Source organism: Budorcas taxicolor, chromosome 10 (genome assembly GCF_023091745.1).
Source record: "Budorcas taxicolor isolate Tak-1 chromosome 10, Takin1.1, whole genome shotgun sequence".
NCBI lineage: Eukaryota > Metazoa > Chordata > Mammalia > Artiodactyla > Bovidae > Budorcas > Budorcas taxicolor.
In genome coordinates, this window is record NC_068919.1 from 80025870 (window position 1) to 80048675 (window position 22806).

Here is a 22806-nt window from a genome sequence, read left to right on the forward strand (position 1 = left end):
ACTCAGTACTTAAAGAGTTTTAAGACTTTTCTCCCAAGGCAATAGAAATAAAAGGAAAAAAAATGAACAAATCGGACTCAATGAAACTTAAAATCTTTTGCAAAGCAAAGGAAACCTTAAAAACAAAAGACAACCAATGCATTTGGAGAAAATATTTGTAACTGACAAAGGCTTAATTTCCAAAATATTACAAACAGTTCATACAGTTCAAACAACCCAATCAAAAAATTGGCATAAGACCTAAATAGACATTTCTCCAAAGGAGACATCCAGATGGCCAGTTGGCACATGAAAAGATGATCAACGTTGTTAATTATTGGAGAAATGCAAATCAAAACTACAATGAGGTATCACCTCACACAGGTCAGAATGGCTGTCATTTAAAGTCTACAAATAACAAATGCTAGAGATGGTTTGGAGAAAAGGGAACCCTCCTACACTGTTGGTTGGGATGTAAATTGGTGGAGCCACCGTAGAAAACAGCATGGAGGTTTCTCAAAAAATTAAAAATAGAGTTGCCATAAGATTCAGAAATCTCATCCCTGGGCATATATCCAGACAAAACTACAATTCAAAAAGATACACGCACCCCAATGTGTATAGCAGTTCTATTTACAATAGCCAAGACATGGTAGCAACCTAAATGTCCACCGACAGATGAATGAATAAAGATGTGGTGTGTGTGTATTTATATATACACAATAGGTACAAAGGAATACTACTCAGCCATGAATAGAATGAAATAATATCATTTGCAGCAACATGAATGGACCTAGAGATTATTAAACTAAGTGAAGTAAGTCAGAAAGACAAATGACATGACATCACTTATATGTGGAATTTAAAACACGACACAAATGGTGTATACCTGTGGTGGATTCATGTTGATGTATGGCAAAACCAATACAATACTGTAAAGTAATTAACCTCCAACTAAAATAAATAAATTTATTTAAAAAAATTAAAAAATATATGACACAAATGAACTTATTTATGAAACAGAAACAGACTCACAGACAGAAAACAAAGTGAGTATGGGAGGGATAAACTAGGAATTTGGGCTTAGCAGATGCAAGCTATTATATATATAATAGACAAATAACAAGGTGCTACATTATAGCAAAGGGAACTATATTCAATATCCTATAATAAACCATAATGGAAAAAATATGAAAAAGAATATATATGCATATATAAGGATATATATCCTTTTTCATGTTTTTTCCACATATATATATATCTGAATCACTTTGTTGTACACCAGAAACTAATTATAATACTGTAAATAAACTATACTTCAATAAAAACAAAAATTACAATAAAAAAGATAAAGCAAAATTAACCTATGCAGGGGAGAAAAAGAGTTTTAGGACTTTGGGCAAATGGCTTAATCTTTATGAGCTTTGATTTTCTTATCTGAAGATGGGTACAATAATAAAACCTACCTCATAGGGGTTTGGAGAGGATTAAATAAGGCAATGCAAGTAAAATTCATAGTATATGAACTGGCATATAATAAGCAGTCATAGATTTCACTTGATTTGATGATGGTCTATTGTTATGCAACTAACAGGGGGATCATTCCTTCTGGAATATGGTCAGAAGAGGGTGAGATGATTGGGAGTTTGACAAGTGCTGGTCTGGAACCAGGCAGCACATTTTCTGCACTCCGTGGTCTGGCCTGAGGAAGAATTACAACGGGGTGTGTATGCCCAGAGTGGGCTAGAATCTCCTCAGCATCTCTCCTCAGTTTCTATCACTGCATATGGACCTTAGCCTGTCTTAAGAAGTCTGTTGTGAAACGAGGATCATCCTTCCCCTGAACCTGCTGCTGAAATGTTAGCCACAGGCCTCTCAGAAGGTATGTATGAGTATGTGTTAGTCGCTCAGTTGTGTCCGACTCTTTGCAACCCCATGGACTGTAGCCTGCAAGACTTCTCTGTCCATGGAATTCTCCAGGCAAGAATACTGGAGTGGGTTGCCACTTCTTTCTCCAGGGGATCTTCCCAAGTCTCCTGCATTGCAGGCAGATTCTTTACCATGTGAGCAACCTGGGAAGCCCCAAAGTGTCTGTAGCTCAAGGCAACATTCTAGTTTCCTATATCTAAGTCCTTTACCTGGGGTTTGCTTCTGACCGGAGGAAGGGCACCTTTTGCTGCCATGATGGGCCAGGCAGGCAAAGGTAACGTTTCCTATTATCAGAAGGTAACCTTCTCTATTATCAGAAGGTAACCTTCCCTATGCATACGTCAGGAAGCAAGTTAGAACTGGACATGGAACAACAGATTGGTTCCAAATAGGAAAAGGAGTACGGCAAGGCTGTGTATTGTCACCCTGCTTATTTAACTTCCATGCAGAGTACATCATGAGAAATGCTGGACTGGAAGAAACACAAGCTGGAATCAAGATTGCCGGGAGAAATATCAATAACCTCAGATATGCAGATGACACCACCCTTATGGCAGAAAGTGAAGAGGAACTAAAAAGCCTCTTGATGAAAGTGAAATAGGAGAGTGAAAAAGTTGGCCTAAAGCTCAACATTCAGAAAATTAAGATCATGGCATCTGGTCCCATCACTTCATGGCAAATAGATGGGGAAACAATGGAAACAGTGGCTGACTTTATTTTTCTGGGCTCCAAAATCACTGCAGATGGTGATTGCAGCCATGAAATTAAAAGATGCTTACTCCTTGGAAGGAAAGTTATGAGCAACCTAGATAGCATATTAAAAAGCAGAGATATTACTTTGCCAACAAGGGTCTGTCTAGTCCAGGCTATGGTTTTTCCAGTGGTCAGGTATGGATGTGAGTGTTGGACTGTGAAGAAAGCTGAGCGCCGAAGAATTGATGCTCTTGAACTGTGGTGTTGGAGAAGACTCTTGAGAGTCCCTTGGATTGCAAGGAGATCCAACCAGTCCATTCTAAAGGAGATCAGTCCTGGGTGTTCATTGGAAGGACTAACGCTGAAGCTGAACTTCCAATACTCTGGCCACCTGATGTGAAGAGTTAACTCATTGGAAAAGACCCTGATGCTGGGAGAGGTTGGGGGCAGGAGGAGAAGGAGATGACAGAGGATGAGATGGGTGGATGGCATCACCGATTCAATGGACATGAGTTTGGGTGAACTCCGGGAGTTGGTGATGGACAGGGAGGCCTGATGTGCTGGAATTCACGGGGTGGCAAAGATTCGGACACGACTGAGCGACCGAACTGAACTGAACTGAACCTTCCCTATTATCCAACCCTGCTCTTGGTTCTCTCCTGGGGTGGGAGCTGAGGGTGATTGCAGAAGTGGTTCATTTGCATAGTTTAATCCCATATTTTAACCAGTCAGAGAAGGGCCTTCAAGGGTCCTGGTTGATTTCCCGGGGGAACGTGAAGAGGCAATGGTGCCAATTTGCCCTTGGAAGAGCAGCTCTCCATGGGAAGTCAAGCAGGGGAGGCAGCATTTGAATTCACTTCCTTCGAGCCCGAGCCCGATCCTGGATGTTCCAGTCGACAGAGGTGCACCCCTCCCCCACCCATCCACATCTTTCACTGTTCCCAGGGGTGCAACAGTCTGATTTCAGATTTCACGATTAGTCGCAATTAGTGCCAATTCCTGGAGCTCGTTTCCTGGCCCGCCCTCACTTCCGAGACGCGCCTGCTCCCTTGCTCTGTCGGCCTGACAGGGTGAGGCGGGCGGGTGGGGAGAAGAGTCCATTTTCCCTTCCTAACACATCTACCCGCCCTTCCTCCAATCGTCACCTCTCCCCACTTCTCAGGACCAGAAGGTCTGCAGACAATGCTCATTTCCAGCACACCGTTTGAATCTTCCGGTCCTAGTGGTGGAAATAAAATGAGCTTGGGAGAACCTAAGTTCACAGGAGCGGGGCGGGGAGGGCGGGGGCGGGCAGCTGACAGGCGTGAGCCCAGCATGCCCGTGGAACCCTCAGTTAACAACATGCTTGTTTATACTGCACATCTGTGAGCTGCTGACTTCCTGATGATGTTCAGGGCGTGCGCAGTCAGGCAGAGTCATTCACCTGAAACGGGAGGCGGTGACACTCTGGGTGATAAAAGAAAACCTCGCGACGATGACAGTCATATAATACTCTTTGAAACGCTACATCTGCCTGGAGGGCCTTTTAATCAAGGATTTCAAAGCACATTTCCCAGCTCTTGCCCATTCATGTGCACCACATCCCTGGAAAAGAGCCCGCAGGTAGGTAGCAGAGTGCTATAAATAAACCAGTGTATCATTATCTTTGATGCGAGCACTACGTATTTAGACAGCATTACTCTGAAGACCTAAAGGGCTCCAAGTACGTTTCATTATCTAATTCTAACTCATTCATACAGCAGGCCCTGTTTTGCTGCCTTGCAGGTAGTTTGGAAAAGCTTTGGATCCACAGAAACTCACGACTTTCTAATGCCTTCTCCCTCCTCTCCTGCACCTGCTTACTGCAGGACACGTCCCAGTTCTGCTCCTGGTAGCCCTAAGGAGCCAGTACCATAGCTTCACTTGCCTTGCTTACATTAACACACACATAATGCCAGCAACACCAAGGGCTGTAAGAAGACATAATACATTTCCATCGGATTTCTTCTGGGTCTAAGGGGCAGGGATTTGAAAGCTTCATTTATACAGCTATCAGATAGACTTCATGATTTTTACGATGAGACAGGACACGGTACATTGATCATGTAAGCTCATGGTTGAAGCTAAGTTATTAGTACACCACCTTGAAAATGGACATCACCTTGAAAACTGACCAAGTGAATGTTTTTCATTTGTAACAGGGTCTGTGTCTCCCTTATACTGATACCATCAGGGAGGTGATGTACTTCTGTTACATACTTATACATGTCGCAGTTGGAAAGAATCAAGAGTGTAATTATTTCCTTATTTGTCTTTTCCACTGTTCTAAGCTCTACAAGGGCTGGGGCTGTATTTGTTTTAATTGTCTCTGTATCTCCAGAGTCAACCACAAGTGAGATGCTTATAAAAATATCCGTTGAATGAACGGGTGAGTGATGGCATGAATCACAGTGAGCATTCTCTGGTTTAGGGCTCCTAATCATGCCCTTTTTGTACAGGTTTAAGTTCTGTTTTAGGGAATCAAAACAGCTTCCGCTCCCACTCCACTCCATCATGTGCCCTGGGTCACTCTCACCATCATCTCCCTCTTCATCCTCCTCCGGCCTCAAGGAACACACAGGGGCTGCAGGTAGAAGCCACATCCTTCCCTCTCCTCCCTACCCCTCACCCTACAAATAGACTGAACCTCATCCAATGATAGAGTTGAGTTCTGGACTCAGCTTATTTATATGATTGTCTCAAAAAGCCCGGTGTCCCCAGAAGTCTCTCGCCTGCATCTAATATATGGTATGGCGGGAAAAAACACATAAAGTCTAGGGTCCCAGAGACAAGAGTTAAAAATTTGAGCGCAAACGCTTACGGCTATGTGAACTTGGCCAAGTCCCTGACCTCTTTGAGTTTCCGTGTCTTCTGTAGTAACATGGAGGTGACACCATCCATGTGGAGGGGGAGGGGTGTGGGGGTCAAATGCTAAGACACAGGCAGCAGGGTCAGGGGATGGCCGTTCCCCTCCCTTCCTTCTATCCTCCACCCTTCCTGGACTCATCCTGCCTCCTGGCTGCTGCTCATCCTTTGGCTGCTCCTAGTTGTCACCCCCTAGGTTTTAGGCTCTGTGCTGGAAGTATTGAGACTCAAGACTATATTTAGATGCCTCAGCTCTTTTATTTTTTACACCACTGTGTTGCTATGGTGATGGTGGGGGAGGAAGCAGGGAGGACAGCCTGAAAGGAAAGATGAAGCTGTCGGGAAGATCTGTGAGTCTGGCTGGAAGGGGGACTCTCCCATTGAGCTGATGCCTGCCAGGACCCCCACCTGTGCACCCCATCAGGAGGTGCTGCAGGGAAATGGGAGGAGTCACTGCCTAGGAAATGCTCGTAAGAGGAGATAAAACTAACTGTTGAAAACTGCTCTCTCCACTGACCCAGTCCCAGCCTTAGCTCCTGGAGCCTTCCTCAAATGATTTCTCTATCAGTTGAGTCAGGAGGCAGCTGATGGGGTTGGTGGAGGAATGACATTAGTGATGTTGGGCTTGGAAGATGCTCAGATCAGACTCCTTCCCGGGGAGGAATGTCCCTTTTCTTGTTGCTGAATTTTGGGAAATTCTTGTCCTCAGCTCTGAGGAAGGAGGAAGAAACAAGAGAATCCAAGGGAGCCCCACTATAGCCCAGGCTCACACATCATGGATTCAGCCCATAAGGAAAACCAAAGTCACACAAGGGCAGAAAGGAAGAGAAGGATTTTATTCACATGCAGAACTCCATATACTGACTGGATTTGAACGTGGGCATGGCAGGCTCCAAGATGATGCAAAACCTGCACTGCAGAACGATCAAGCATTCCTAAAGCTGTTAATCACACATTATCTCGCTGGATCCTCAAAATGGCCTGGTGAGGTAGGATTATCTTTACAGGAGGCTGACACAGAGAGGTTGGCAACTTGCCCAATGGTTGATAAATGGCAGCTGATAAATGGCAGAACAGGGATTTGAACCCAGGCCACCTGGACTCCAGACAGTTGGTAAGCCATGGATTCTATGGAACCTGTCATCAGGATCCAGATGAGGCCAGAGCCACTCTCTGACCTTGGTGGGGTCATCATTGTGTCTAACATGCAGATGGCCACCCCAAGGACGGGCAGCAGAGAAGCCAGTTCTGACTCCATGATGGAACTGTTTCTTTGACCTCTTTTTTGTTGCTTTTGTTATTATAATCACACAGAATGGTTTGCCTCAGAGAATCTTGCCCCTCTGCCTGACTGTTCAGAACCCTGTCCACCTGTGGATGGCAGGAAGGAAGAAATGAACACATCTCCCGCCTGAGGCTTGCCATTCTAGGGGATGTTTGCAAGATAAATGGCCTTTTTACTTTGCTTCCTTGCCTATCCCCATCTCTGATCTATAAAAGAACCTGGCATCCAGACCCCATAAGACGGTTATTTTGAGGTACTAGTCTGCCATCCTCTTGGTCAGTTGCTTTCTGAATAAAGTTGTTTCCCGTGCTTCAACACCTCATCTCTCGGATTCATTGACCTGTTGTGCAGCGAGTGGAGCCAGCTTGCCTTGCTAACAGAAGCTCTGGGTGGCAGAGAGGAAGGGTACTGTTCTCAAAAGCACAGGAAAGAGGTTGATCAGATGAAAAATCCTAAAGGAGTATGTGAGAGTTGGGTTGAAAATACATTTGTTGGCCAAGCACAAAGTCTGGAGAAATCCACTGAACGATGAATGCTCGATTGCTCATTTACTGAAGTGTTGGGAGAACTATATGACAAAGGACAGAAGTTCTATGATGCTGTTGAGGAGATAGTCAGGGTTGGACTGAGATTTTCAGCTCTCTTCCATTCTGAAGACCTTTTGATGGCCCCTCCCCTATAGCTTCCTCTAGGCCGAACATCATGCTTTATACTGATAATTCATTAGCCCTCCCCAGAACTTCATGAGATACTATTAGCATTTGCAGTCTGCAAGTGAGGAAATTGAATCTGTTAGGAGTTAAGTAATTTTGTCCAAGATTATCCAGGCAGTAAGTGGTCTAATGCCAGGTTCTATTTGCACCCTAACCCACAAAATAAATATAAGAAGCCCAATTAGGTCCTCATGATAGGATTTTTTTAAAATTCTTTTCCTTCTTGGTTTTTTCTTTAAAGTGATAAGATTTTTTTTTAAATCTCAAATTATTTCAATTTTTCCCTAATTTTGGGGGAGATGATTCTACTTAGCTGATGCTTTTGGGTGATCCAGTACTAGGTAAATGAAAGTACATCTCCAAGAGGGTTCTTTTCCCGATTTTTCTCCCTTGCTGTTTTCCTGCTCTTATAGCAGATTACATCGTAAAGTCTTCTCTATTTTTAAAAAAACACCAACAAAAGACTGTAACATTTATTATGTAAGTCCTAGGTTCTAGCCTAGGAACTTGTTTTCAGGGTCCAGACGAGGCCACCACCACTGTCTGACCTTTACAGTGCAGAGGTCCCATCTCCTCCAGAGAATTATGGGATTAGCTATTGGGCATCCCGGGCATCCCTGGTAGCTCAGGGGTAAAGAATCCACTTGCAATGAAGGAGATGCAGGTTCGATTTCCTGGAGAGGGAAATGGCAACCCAGTCCAGTATTCTTGCCTGGGAAATCCCATGGACAGGAGCCTGGAAGACTGCAGTCCATGGGGTCACAAAAGAGTCGGACATGACTGAGGGACTGAACAACAACAAGAGCGGTCTATTTCCTCTCTCCCTGGGTTCCCAGGTTGCACTAGTGGCAAAGAACCTGCCTGCCAATACAGGAGACACTGGAGGTACAGGTTCGATCCCTGGGTTGGGAAGATCCCTTGGAGAAGGGCATGGCCAACCCACTCCAGTATTCTTGGCTAGAAAATCCCATGGACAGAGAAGCCTGGTAGGCTACAGTCCACAGGATCGCAACGAGTCGAACACAACTGAAGCAACTTACCATGCACGAAGAGAAAAAAATCCTATTGGAAAGGCAGCTGGCAAATGTCTTATAAGTTTTTGAGAGAAAGAGAAAGAGGAGCCCAAATTAACTACATCACCAGTGGTAGACAGCTGACCACGTTTGGTGTTCCTAGTTGTCTATGCCATGCTAAGTCCTATCAGTTGTGTCTGACTCTTTGCAACCCCATGGATTGTTGCCCACCAGGCTCCTCTGTCCATGGGATTCTCCAGGCAAAAATTCTGGAGTGGGTTCCATGCCCTCCTCCAGGGGATCTTCCCAGCCCAGGGACTGAGCTCACATTTCTTACGTTTCCTGCATTGGCAGGCAGGCTCTTTACCACTGGTACCACGTGGGGAATGCCGATAAAGCTTTGTATTTGCAGTGGGCACTTTCATTTAGAGAGTTATTTCATTTAAGCCTCACAACAGCCCAGTGAGGTCCATGCAGTTATAGTCACACATCTGAGTTATAACTCACACATGTGAGTTATACTCACATTACATTTGAGGTGTGTGGCAACTGAGAACTGGGGCTTAGTTGTGTTGGAATGAGCCCAAGGTCACACAGCTGGCAAATGGTACTTATGTCTGGTAAATGGGTTAGGCCCACATCTTCAGAAACAAGGTCATACCCTTTTCAATACCCTCTTTTTCTTCTCCCATCCAAGTACTAACCAGACTCAACCCCATTAAGCTTCTGAGATCAGATGAGATCGTGTGTGTTCAGGGTACCTATTGTTGACTCATGTTGTTACATGGCAGAAACCAACACAATATTGTAAAGCAATTATTTCTCAATCAAAAAGAAAGAAAAAATAAAAAATACCCTATTCTTTCTCTCAGCCTATAGGCTTGACTCAGTCCATACCTAGGCATTCTGAAGGTAACAGAAGCAGTTCTGATGAGGGTCCATCTCCATGAACTGGGTATATTACAATACAGGAAAGAAGAGCAGAGTCTTGCAATTAGACTGGCCTAAGTTGGAGTTACAGCTCTGCCACTCACGGCCAGATAACAGTGGGAAAAACAGCTGTTTAAAGGTGATTTTCTTGTTTGTAAAAGGACACCATGAAGATTAAGTGTAATCTTCTCCTGCAAATTGATTGGCACAAATTCCTCAAAATGTACTCAATGTTATTGATTATTGACAGCAACAGTGGCATTAACCACTGGATTTGTTTTAACTAAATGATCCTGAATAAGACCATATCATCTTGGTTATCATCCAAGATGGCAGTGGAATCCCATACAGTTAGGCATTTTCTCTATGTCACAAACTTCCCTATCCTGTTTCAAAAATGTGGCTGTACACTATGAAGAACAGTGTGGAGATTCCTTAAAAAACTGGAAATAGAACTGCCATACAACCCAGCAATCCCACTGCTGGGCATACACACCAAGGAAACCAGAATGGACAGAGACACGTGTACCCCAGTGTTCATCGCAGCACTGTTTATAATAGCCAGGACATGGAAGCAACCTAGATGTCCACCAGCAGACAAATAGATAAGAAAGCTGTAGTACATATACACAATGGAATATTACTCAGCCATTAAAAAGAATGCATTTGAATCAGTTCTAATGAGGTGGATGAAACTGGAGCCTATTATACAGAGTGAAGTAAGAAAGAAAAACACCAATACAATATATTAATGCATATATATGGAATTTAGAAAGATGGTAACAATGACCCTATATGTGAGACAGCAAAAGAGACACAGATGTAAAGAACAGTCTTTTGAACTCTGGGAGAAGGAGAGGGTGGGACGATCTGAGAGGGTAGCGTGGAAACGTGTATATTATTATATGTGAAGCGGATCGCAGGTCCAGGTTCAATGCATGAGACAGGGTGCTCAGGGCTGGTGCACTGGGATGACTCTGAGGGATGGGATGGGGAGGGAGGTGGGAGGGGGGTTCAGGATGGGGAACACATGTACACCCATGGCTGATTCATGTCGATGTTTGGCAAAAACCACTACAATATTGTAAAGTAATTAGCCTCCAATTAAAATAAACAAATTAATTAAAAAAATAAAAGTAAATAAAATTAAAAAACCAAAAATATGGCTGTACAGTTTTGGGGTTTTGTGCCATACCCCCCATTAAGAGTAGTTTCAATGCTATTGTTGTCAACCTTCCTGGGGCTTAAGGATAGAAATCCTGTGGGCAGGTGGTTTTCTTATCTTTTCGAGTTGCTGGTCATTATTCAGCCAAGCTTAACACATTTCTGCCTTTTCCTTTTTTTCCCCCTCACGCTCTGTCTAGTCCGGTTTCTGAAGAGGTAAACTTGTCATTGAAGCGATCAGAGAGAACACTTAGCATTTTCCTCACACACACATGCTTTCAAAGTACTTTTCCATTTTTCTCCAGCGTTCAGTCTCTAGAGGGAAAGTGGTGTCCAGGAGCGTGGTATTAAGAGAGGAGAACACGAACATTTCTGGAATTGCCAATGCCTTAGGGGAACTCAGAAAATATCCACTGAGAGAGAGGAGAAATAGAGTTGGGGAAAGAAATTAGGGCCTCACCTCAGGTCACAAAACTGGATTGTGGGGTCTGAAGAGCCTTAGGTCTCTGATTTCTAGAATTTTAAAGGCACTTGAAATTCTTTTTTTTACCACCCCCCCAAAAATGGATTCTTTCCTGGTTTATTTCTGCTCTGGTTCACTGTAATGCAGTGGGATTTTTCCCTTGATTTTTTAAAAAAATTTGATTTCTTTTATTGGACTGTAATTGCTTTACAATGTTGTGTTAGTTTCTGCTGTACAGTGAAGTGAATGAGCTATGTGTATACATATATCCCCTCCCTCTTGGACCTTGCTCCCCTATACCCTCCCATCCCACCCCTGTAGGTCATCACAGAACACTGAACTGAGCTTCCTTTGCCTTATAGCAGGTTCCTGCTAGCCATCTATTTTACACATAGTAGTGTGTGTATATATATATATATGTGGTATATATATTCAAACCTAATCTCCCGATTCATCCCATGTCTGCACCTCCATTCTCAACATTTGCATCTCTATTCCTGCCTTGTAAGTCGACAAGAGAGTCACAGAGCGGTGGAAGTGTCAGGTACAATGAAGGAGGAAGAAGATGCCTGGGATGTCATCACATGCTGTCTATAAGGCCAGAGAAGGAGAGACAAAGTGTGTCATCCAGGAGGGATGAGAAAAGGTGAGTACCTTCCTGGATTTCAGAAATTCAATGCCATTTCTAATGGTTATCGAATGCCTATGGTCAAAGTATATGGCTTTAGGGGCTGAAGGAGTTACAAACATGAGTAAGATCTTCTTTACTTCAAGGAGCTTGGCATGACACAGATTGTAAATGTTGAGAAAGAGCGACCTAGAAACCCTCATGGCCGAATTTCCAGCTTACAGATTCATGTCTGTGACGATTTCTCTTGAGCTCTAGTGTTGGGGAGGGGAGAAGATGGGCCCTCATTTTCCATGCTCACTAAAACAAAACATAACACACACACACACACAAAACCATCTAGTGGTAATATGAAAGCACATACAGGGACTTCCCTGGTGGTCCAGCGGTTAAGATTCCACCTTGCAATGCAGGGGACAAGGTTTTGATCCCTGGTCAGGGATCTAAGATTCCATACTCCAAGGAGCAACTAAGCCCACATGTCATGACTAAAGAGTCCATGCTCTGCAATGAAAGATCCCATGTGCAGCAGATTGATAAATAAATATTGTAAAAAATTAAATAAAACATGTACAAGCAAATCTTAATGTTCTCTTCTACGTATTCTCAGGTTCTTTCGGTGTTGATACTGAAGGGGAATAACGGACTTGATTTTTCCTGGATAGCAGTGTCTTCAGTATATGTTGATGACTGTTTAGTGCGTGTGATGCCCCTGAAGCCTTTCTCTCACCTTTAACCTACCCGCTGCCCCACCTGCTCTGATCCACATTGACAGAGATCTGATAATATGCCCAATACTGTGCCCGATACAGCATCTCGAAAACATCAAGCGTCATTGTAAGATGCTATGCTGCACAGAGATGAATGAAACTGTTTCTCTGCTCTTTAAGAATTCACAGTCCAATGGGGAAGGCAGATAGGCAAAGAAATATTTACATTGCACACTCAGTGTGATTTATGAAACTGGGAAACACCTCAAAAACATTGGAGTTTTCATATGTCCTTTACCACACATCACAAAATAGTAACAGCTAATACTTACATATCATTTAATATGCTCCAGGGACTATTTCAAGCACTTTATGTATATCAACTTGTTAAACCTCCACAACCCAATTGGGTAGAAATCATTGTTTTATTTATTGTCTATTTTTAGCGATAATAAAGCTGAGGCACAGGGAGGTTAAGTCACTTGCCTAAGGTCACACAGCTTAAACGACAGCTTCAGAATGTGAACTGAGGTAGTCTAAGTCTGCAGTCCACACCCTTAACGACCAGACTATACTGACCTCTCAAATGAGATGGTTAAAAATTGCTTTTCAGTGAACCAGAAGAGATTACAGCCTCTGTCGTCCACTGTCACCTTCAGGCCTCTCTGGCTACTTTACAGCCTGCATTTATCAATTTCTTGAATGTTCCTATGTGCCAGACACTGTGCTAGGTGCCATCAACACATCTCATTCAACTACCATTACAGCTCAATGAGCCAGGTACTAGTGCCATGCCCTGTCATGAACTGAACATTTGTGTTGCCCTAAAATTCTGGAGTTTCAGGAAAGTAGGATAAGCGTTTCTAGTTCCCTCACTCTCGGAAGGTGCTTGTATAGCCTTTTTTTTTTTTTTTTAATGCTTTTTACTGTGGTAAAAGTCACATAATATAAAACATATTGTTTTAACCATATTTAACTGTACAGTTCAGTTCAGTCGCTCAGTCGTGTCCAATCTTTGCGACCCCAACTGAGCAACTGAACTAAACTGAACTGAACTGTAGCACACCAGGCTTCCCTGTCCATCACCAACTCCCAGAGCTTGCTCAAACTCATGATCATCAAGCCAGTGATGCCATCCAACCATCTCATCCTCTGTCGTCCCCTTCACTCTTTCCCAGCATCAGGGTCTTTTCCAATGAGTCAGCTCTTCGCATCAGGTGGCCAAATTATTGGAGTTCCAGCTTCAGCATCAGTCCTTCCAATGAATATTCAGGACTGATTTCCTTTAGGATTGACTGGTTTGATCTCCTTGCAGTCCAAGGGCCTCTCAAGAGTCTTCTCCAACACCACAGTTCAAAAGCATCAGTTCTTCAGTGCTCAGCTTTCCTTATAGTCCAGCTCTCACATTCATACATGACTACTGGAAAAACCATAGCTTTGACTGGACGGACCTGTACAGTTCAGTGGTATTAAGTACATTCACATTGTTGTACAGTTCTCACCATCATCTATCTCCCGGATTTTTCACCATCCTAAACTGCAACTCTGTCCCCATTAAACACGGGCTCTCCATTGCTCCCTCTTCACCCCCTTGCTGAGATAATCAGATTCCATAAACCAGACCCCCTACTACACAGAGCCAGTGCCGAATTAGGAGTGCTGGAGGGAAGAGTCTGTTGGGATGAAACTCTTGCAGTTCCAAAGGTCCTCACTGACTAGAGTCTGGGGAGCTGGTGAGGATGTGACCTTTCACAAGGACAATTATTCAAAGCACAGTCCTCACTATCTTTGACAATCTTTCAAGAAAACAGAAATTCTCCAAGGATCTCTAGCCATCTAACAAGTTTTTAAAATCATTACCCAAAGGATAGAATAATTCAGGATCATTCCTATCTCCAGATGTCTTGGCCAAAGTCCAGGCTAGAGTATTATTAGGATAACCATCATAAAAATGAGAAAAGGAGACTTCCCTGGTGGTCCAGTGGTTAAGACTTTACCTTCCAATGCAGGGGGTGTGGGTTCAATCCCTGGTCATGCAGCTAAGGTCCCATATGCCTTATGGCCAAAAAATCAAAACATAAAACAGAAACAATATTGTAACAAATGCAATAAAGACTTAAAAAATGGCCCCATAAAAATCTTTTAAAAATATGAGAAAAAGAAGGCAATTAAATATGAAGAGTTTAGGACAGGCAAACAGACTGATGGCATTCTGACAGAGTACTGTCGTCCTAAGAAAGGACTTGGGTTGCTGTGCAATTTTCATTCATCTCCTTAAACTTCCTGGAACACTGACCACTAATGTACATCTATCAATGGCCCAGCAGTCATATAAACTTTATCCATCAATGGCCACAGAAGCTTGTGTCCAGTAGGCTTAGATATTTGCTACTTAACCTTATTTATTTTCATTTTTTATTGCTCTGCTATAGAAATTTTTTTGAGCACTACAATCTCTTCTTTTTCCTGTCTTAAGCCGTTACTCTCTATCAAGTACTCAATTTCATTTTCTGGATGTACAGAAAAATCACTTGACCTGCCATTCACAATCCTAGCTCTCAGGCAAAACAAACAAATTCAAAACAGTTGCTACAAGAGCTAAAAGGAAACAAATAGTCCAGTGCCATCCCTTATACGCTTTTGCTTCATGGAATTTGAGCTCCATGTACTGTCTGTCATTCCTACTTCATACAGGAAACACAGGGGCCAGAACTTTGTAACTCATGTAATTTCCAAGTAGGAAATTAACTGACCAGTCTTCTAAATTTTCATGACACATCTAGGTATGCAAGGAATTGTGCTAGAGACTGACAAAGTATAAGCTGGAGTCTGTGTCTACCAAGAGATTGCCAAACATGTGCCTAATAAGTAGTATTTGATAGTTGCAGAATAAGTGCTACGCTGCAGAGGTGCAGTCAGTGGAGAGAATGATCACTTGGTAGCTATTAAAAGGTTCTTGGAAGAGCTGGGATGAAGTCGGTCATCAAGAATCCACATGGTAATGTGTATGTTTCAAAGCTACTCTGTCAGTTCATCCCCTCCTCTCCTCCCCCCTTCCCCGCTGTGACCACAAGTTTGCTTTCTGTGTCTGCATCTCTATTCCTGCCCAGAAAATAGGTTCATCAGTATCATTTTTTTCTAGATTCCATGTTGACACATACACATTACCATATGCGAATTAGAGAGCTAGTGGGAAGTTTCTGTATAACACAGGGAGCTCAACCCAGTGCTCTGGGACAGCCTAGAGGAGTGGAGTGGGGTGGGTGGGGCAGGTTCAAGAGAAAGGGGACATGTGTATACTTACGGCTGACGCACGTTGTTGCATGGCGGAAACCAATACAACATTGTAAAGCAATTATCCTTCAATTAAAAATAAATTAAAAAAAAGAGTTCACAAGGTTGAGGGAGGTGAGGTGAAGAAGAGGCAAGAAGAAGGCTGCAAACTATGCCGCACTGAAAGAGGAAAATACGTGTACTCAGCAGACCATTTGCAAGCCCATGCGGCCAGAGCAGAAGGGTTGGAGAGACAGGTGGATTAACACATCTAGTTGGTGGTGTTCTGATAACGAAGTCCTTTTCTAGACAAGCAGACTTCCCTGGTGGCTCAGATGGTAAAGCATCTGCCTACAATGCGGGAGACCCAGGTTCAATCCCTGGGTTGGGAAGATCCCCTGGAGAAGGAAATGGCAACCCACTCCAGTACTCTTGGACGGAGGAGCGTTGTAGGCTACAGTCCATGGGGTCGCAAAGAGTCAGACATGACTGAGCGACTTCACTTTCACTTTTCTAGACAAGAGTCCTTTGGCAAGAGAATGCATCTAGGCAGGTTTTCTGGGGAAGCCAGTGTCTGCCGCTTCCTAAGAATACTGCTGTTTCTTTCTCAAGGCTTGGCTGAAAAACACAAGCCCTCATTGCTGCATCGGCCAAGGAAAACTCTGTCCTCCGTGCCACTCTTAGGTAATGGTCCCTTACCCAGCAGGCTATAAACCCCTTTCCTGCTGCTTCCTGCCCCTGTCTGCTGATGTCTGAGTCACTTGCCTCAGCGTTGCAGACTCTGATACCTGGCTCCTAGTCTTCCTGCCAGCATCCTGGGTGATGTAAGCAGCCCCAAGATGACTAATCCAAAATCCTTGCCACTAGATCTGCTGACCTTCTCATCTTCAATCACCTTCACCACTGCTTGGGCCATCCACTCTCAAACCTCTATTCCCGAGCTTTACCGCTGCTTAGAATGGTCCTCCCTCTGAAATAACAAATTCCCACACCCCAAAGCTGAATTTATCTTCTTTTTTTTTTTTACCTGCATCACATAATTACTATTTTTATTTAAGATCTACTCTCGTAACGACTTTCAGGTACACAACACAGTATTATTAAGTGCAATCTCCATGCTGTATGTTAGATCTCCAGAGTTTATTCGTCTAATAATCTAGAAGCTTGTACTCTTTGACAACATCCCTTTTCCCCCATCCACCATTCTAGTCTATGAGTTCAGATCCTACCTATAAGTGAGACTGTACAGTACTTGTCTTTCTCTAACTCACTTAGCACGATGCCTTCAAGATCCACCCATGTTGTTGCAAATGGCAGGTTTCCTTCTTCCTTGTGGATGAATAATAATCTGCTGTGTATATATACGCACCCCATACAGTTATTACTAATTGAACTTATCTTCTTCATTAAAGCCAATTCTCCTTCTTTGGAGCCCCTGTCAGTGGATCATACACTATCCATTCATTCCTGCATCCTGGAGCCCTCTCTGGCCCACCCCCACTTCCAGCCAGGCAGTGGATCTTGTTGTTTCTACCTACTTAGAGCTCAAAATACAATTTCTTCTTTCCATCCTCCTCTAAAACTCTTTTCTTAATTTTTAATTTTATGTTGGAGTAAAGTTGGACGTACAGCAAAGTGATTCAGTTATACCTCCTTTTTCAGACTCTTTTCCCTTGTAGGTTATTACAGAATATTAAGCTCCCTGTTCTATACAGTAGGTTCTTATTGATTATTTTATATATAGCAGTGTATGTGTGCATGTTAATCCCAAACTCCTAATTTATCCCTCCCTGTCAGGTTTCCCCTTGGATAATCATAAATTTGTTTTTGAAGTCTGTTTCTGTTTTGTAAATAAGTTCATTTGTATCATTTTTTAGATTCCATATACAAGTAATATCATATGCTTTTGTCCTTCTGTGTGTGACTTATTTCACTTAGTGTGGTCATCTCTTTGTCCACCCATGCTGCTGCAAACGGTATTATGAAACTCTTTTTCACTGGCCTCCATCACCTCTGGCCCAGATTCCCACAGCAGTCTCCTAAATCATCTCCCTGACTTGCTTCATGGCCATGCTACTTCATTCTTCCAACACAGCCATCTGTTCCAGCTGCCAGTCTCATCGGCTCCTCCTTCCCTTTTCCACGGTCCTCTAAACTTCTTCAGTTCAGTTCAGTCGCTCAGTCGTGTCCGACTCTTTGCGACCCCATGAATCGCAGCACGCCAGGCCTCCCTGTCCATCACCAACTCCCAGAGTTGACTCAGACTCACGTCCATCGAGTCAGTGATGCCATCCAGCCATCTCAGCATGCTGTAAAAGGCTCTTCCGGATCACTGTTTCTTGCCCCTTTTTTTTGCCCAGTTCCCACGCATCCTCCAGCCCTCAGACATCAGCTTCTTCAAGAAGCCTTCACCAACCTCCCTGAACTGCTTGGTGAGTCTCTTCTGCCCTCCCGTGGAACTCTTCTTGCCTTTGTGGTGACACAACACACTCAACTGAAATCACTTGTTCACGAGATCGTCTTCGGCACCAAGCACAGTATCCAGAACCTAGCAGGAGCTCAAAAATGCTTGTGAACAAATGAATGAGGAAGGGAATGAGTGGATGAAGGGATGTGTAAGGAAAACATTCTGAATGCACAAATGGAAAGTAAGGCAAAGTAAAAGATAAATGTAACATTTCACACCTGATGGAGGAGGAAGGGATGATGGAGCGATGGACAGAGAAAGAGACGTCCAGAAGAGCAGAAGCAGTTGGCTCTGGCAAAGGAAAATGATGCTTTCAATTTGGGCAGGCTGACTGGGAGATGACGGCTGGACAGAGCCCAGGAGACACAGGTTTGGGACTTATCCATACCAAAGATCTCTTTAAAACCATCTATGGAAGATGTCTTCAATACAGAATTTAGAGAGAAGAGCAGAGGTCAGAAGCTGCTTCGTGAAAGAAGTTTTATCAATTATCCAGGTAATTCAGGTCTAAGTGAGGTTTCTTTTCTTACTTTTCTGAACAACTGTCTCCATTGCTTCTGATTTTGAAGATCTGCTGTTTAGTTTTTGTATTTTGTCTTCCTAACAATGCCTACTGTTCTTTTCAAGCATATTTTGCAAACTCCAGATGTTAATTACCTCATTACACCATCCGGCCATTGTAATTTCTGTCACCTGTTTTTATGCAGTATGATGTTTATTTTTCAGTTGGATCCTACTGTTCCCCTCCCCCCAAATATAATTTCTTTGATCAGCAGGTTGGTTGCTATTGATCCAGACAAGTTTTATAAGAATTATTCCTACTCACTCTTCTTTTTGCCTCCTCTATGTTCTCTATGTTGATTTTCCACAAGAAATTCTGTGTTTTGAATTTTCCTCTTCTCCAGTTCCAGTGAACATTTGTGAGTCCTTAAACATACCACATAATATGGGCACATCCTTATGCCTGTCTGTCAATTACAAAAGCCCTGTTAGTGAATGAAAGTACGATGCCAATGGTATATCATCCGGGCTATATTTTACCCCTGGAAGCTAAAACCAGTCAACATTCTCCTAACTGAAATAAAGGTTTTACTTAGTGAAACCACCATTATTTTTCAGGGTTGAAATATAATTACAAGAGCACGTCATGAATCTGACATGTTCTTCCCTGCCAAGGGCATAATCTTTGGCCTTTTGAAAGAATGGGTATATAGTAGTCCTTATTCTAAATACATTCAATACACTAAATTTCTGATTCTTATAGAATTGCTACAACATGTCCTTGATGAATCTGTAGAGCTGAAAATAGACCTGCTTTTGAAGTGTGAGACTGCATCCCAGTTATGTGAACTGCCCTGGTCAAATCTGGAAGTCTCTAAGTGTAGCAAAAACTCCCTCTGTTCTAGGGAATCGTTCTTAATCTTCTGAGGGATCACGGACTATTTTGATAATTCAGATGTCTTTTACCAGAAAAATATACACACTCACACTCAAATATTTTGTATGTTGTTTTAGAGGGTTCACAGACTTCACAAAAACCAGCCATTGATGCCCTAAATGTCCCTAGGCTCCAAGTCAATAACCCCTGGACTAAAGATCAATTGCTGAGGGGTGATAGACTTCAGTAACCTCAGAATGCAGAGAAAACAGCTGTAAAGAAAATGTGAACTACGGGAGCTACAACTCCCAGCGGGAGGTGCATGGCTTGTGTGCAATCATGCCCAGCATGGCCTTGAGCGGGCTGCCATCTTTCCTTCTGCAAGATATCAAGATTCCTACTCATTCTATTATGAGATTGTATTTCATGGCAGCAGAGCTCTGATTCTATGATGGAAGTCAGCACAAAATAGCTCCTTTTTGAAAACAAATGTTTGCTTTACAGTCATTTCAGCTAAAACAAACCCACTTTTTAGCAAGAGGTCGGAGAGGGGAGGGAGGGGCTCTTTTTGCTGCTCCTTCCTCCCTTCCTACAAAACCCTCCCCTCTCACTTTCTCTAATACCTTACACATCCTTGACTTCTGCTCTCCTTTATTAGGTCTCATTTCATTTTCTTGGTGCCTGAAAATCCTATATCAGTTCCAATCTTCTAAATGTCTGTTGTTGACTTGTCTCATTCCATATTGCTTTGCACATATCTGATTTCTGAGCTGTACCCTAGCCCCTTGAATCCTAAGAGGTAGCTTGGTGCTTTGGATCATTTGTATCACCAACTCCTATGTTCCTTTTAAACTTAAGGCAACATAATCTTCCTCCTTTATAATTTTTTTTTAGACAAACTTAAGTGACCTTTAATTTTTGAAAATCATGTTACAAGCATGACCTGAAGGATAAGCCAACTTAGTAACCACTAATTACAAACTGTACCATTTTGCATGTCTCACCAGCATCCCCATAATCACATTTCCTGAGATTTTATATGTATAGGGAAATTCACTAATTACTTGCACAGTCTGAGATTTTTTTCCTCTCTTCCCAAAGGAAAATCCTCGAAAAAACCATCATGTTACAGATAGTTTTCAAGCCAACATTCGTCACCACATTACTCGCTATCCATTGCTTCTCAGCCTATATACTTTGTTCAGGTTGTTCTCTGATCCTCTTCTCAACAATTCCTTTCAGGGTTTTTAAGATCCCAGCTCTACAAATATTTCTGAAACCTTTATTCTTCTATCCTTGACATCAGGACCTTATCACCCTTCCATTTGTACCTGGGCCTCCAACAATACTGAGTTACTTGTCTTTCCCAAATGTTCATACCCTTCAGGAATTTTGCTAATGTGGCTGGGTTTGGCTGGCATGCCCTTTCCCCCTTGTACACCCAGATGATTCCAGTCATCAAGTGTCCCTCAGCTCCCCTGTCAGGCTTTCCTGACGACCTTCCTCACCCCAGTGCAGACCCACGTGGATTCCCCTCCTCTGGCTTTCATAGCTCCTGTGTCTAGAGCTTATGGGACTGTATTATAGCTGCTGGTTCACTTGTCCACACCCACACCCTCCACTAGAGGGAAAGGCCCTTCAGGTCAGGGACTGGGTATTGTTCTCCACCTATAGTGTGACAAACAAGCTCGTGTTTGGGGTAGGTTCACACCTCCAAGCCCCTGCTTTGGGGTATGTTCGCTCCTCTAATTCCAACCACGTGGTTGACATGGGAGCTGCCATCTTCTTACACATCCTACCTAGCTGGCTGAGTGAATGCTCTAAGTGGTCTCTGACACAGAGGGACAGTCACCTCCAATGGTTAAGCTTAAGCTGTGAGCCTGATGGCTGCTTTCAGCTATGTCTCCAGCCTGGTGAAGAGAGGCCATTCTGGGCCGAGGAAGCTGGCAGGTAAAGAGTGGACAGGAAGAATCCTGGAGGCAGCTGAATTGCTGGTTGTGGTCATCCCTGGGACTGCCTTTCTCATGCTTTGCTCATGGGAGCCAATGAAGCCTTTCTCCAACGTGTATGCAACTTGGGTTTCTGCTATTTGCCACCAAAGAGTCCTCTCAAGTAACACCGACTGCCTTCTTCATGTCTCTGACTCCAGCTGCTAACTCCAGGCTTGGCATTCGCCAGAGGCTCTATAAACAAAGCCTGAAATTGTGTTTATTGTAATGCGGAATCAGGGACTGAGGTGAGAGTGTGAACACATGTCATACTATGATAGGTACATGAGGCCACACCTTAAAGCTGTTATAGTGAAGCAGTGACTCCATGCGCGCTCTGAGCATCTATTTGGGTCTGAGTTTGCTCTGTGTATTTGATTAACCATCCTGCACAAGTGTTGGCTGACCTGATTATTTCTTGTCTAACCAAAAATAATGAGCACTTCCTGAAAGATGAAATGAGGGAGACTGTAAAAGGCGTACATACCCCATATGGCTGCCCGATCAGCTTTTATTTGCATGGTGCACAGACCACTGCATGTGGGATAGAAGACAGCTGAGACAGACATTGTTTACCAGCTGTGTGGCTCTGGAAAAGCAACTTAACTTCTCTGGGTCCTGCTCACTTCACAGGACTACTGAGAGGATGATACGAGAAAACATATAGCGGCGCTTGGCTGCTGTTAAATCCTTTCTGGGGAATTACACTGGGTCCCTCTCTAAACACAGAGTCCACTGCAGGGCTGACAGGGCTGCTTTGATAAACACGGGGCCACAGGCAGTGTCACTGCTTCGAGAGCTGGCCCAACACACCTGAGCTGAGGCGAGCCCTCCCACGTTCAACATCTGATTTTTTTTCTTTCCTCTCCTCCTGGCTCGATCATCAAGCAAACCTTCTGGCCGCTTCCCACCCTGCCACTGCTCAGAAGGCCTCTCAGCTCAGCCTCTGGCCATGAAAACGGATCCTGAGTCTCCTGCTTACCTGCTCCATCCCTGAGAACACATGCCCAGGTAACTGCCCTAGCTAACGAGCTGGGGTGAACCTTGGTGAACCCTGATGGACTGTTCTGGCTTGTGTGCCTCTGTAGAACATAGTAAGCCTAGTCCAGCCCGGGTGACAACAACTGGCTGCCCCATGTGGGTCGGCAAGGGCGAGCTGCCTGGGGACTCAGTCCAGCTCTGACTTCTCCCTTACTAGCTGACCTTTGTACAAGTAGTTTCCAACCGGCCTCCCAGTCTGCTTGGCTGGAAAGGAACATCTCTGACATCTATTCCCTAATCTCCCCTCCAATGGGAGGCAGTGGTAGAAA

General features: G+C 43.7%; 1 protein-coding gene and 1 non-coding gene across 11 annotated transcripts in view; one reads left to right on the top strand and one right to left on the bottom strand.

The window, feature by feature from the left end:
• SLC8A3 (solute carrier family 8 member A3) overlaps nt 1-22806 on the bottom strand; it is a 162453-nt gene that overhangs the window by 34099 nt on the left and 105548 nt on the right. The window lies entirely within an intron of this gene.
• On the top strand, nt 15984-16055 carry TRNAC-ACA (transfer RNA cysteine (anticodon ACA)). The gene has a single exon. It is a non-coding gene; the product is annotated as a tRNA-Cys (tRNA).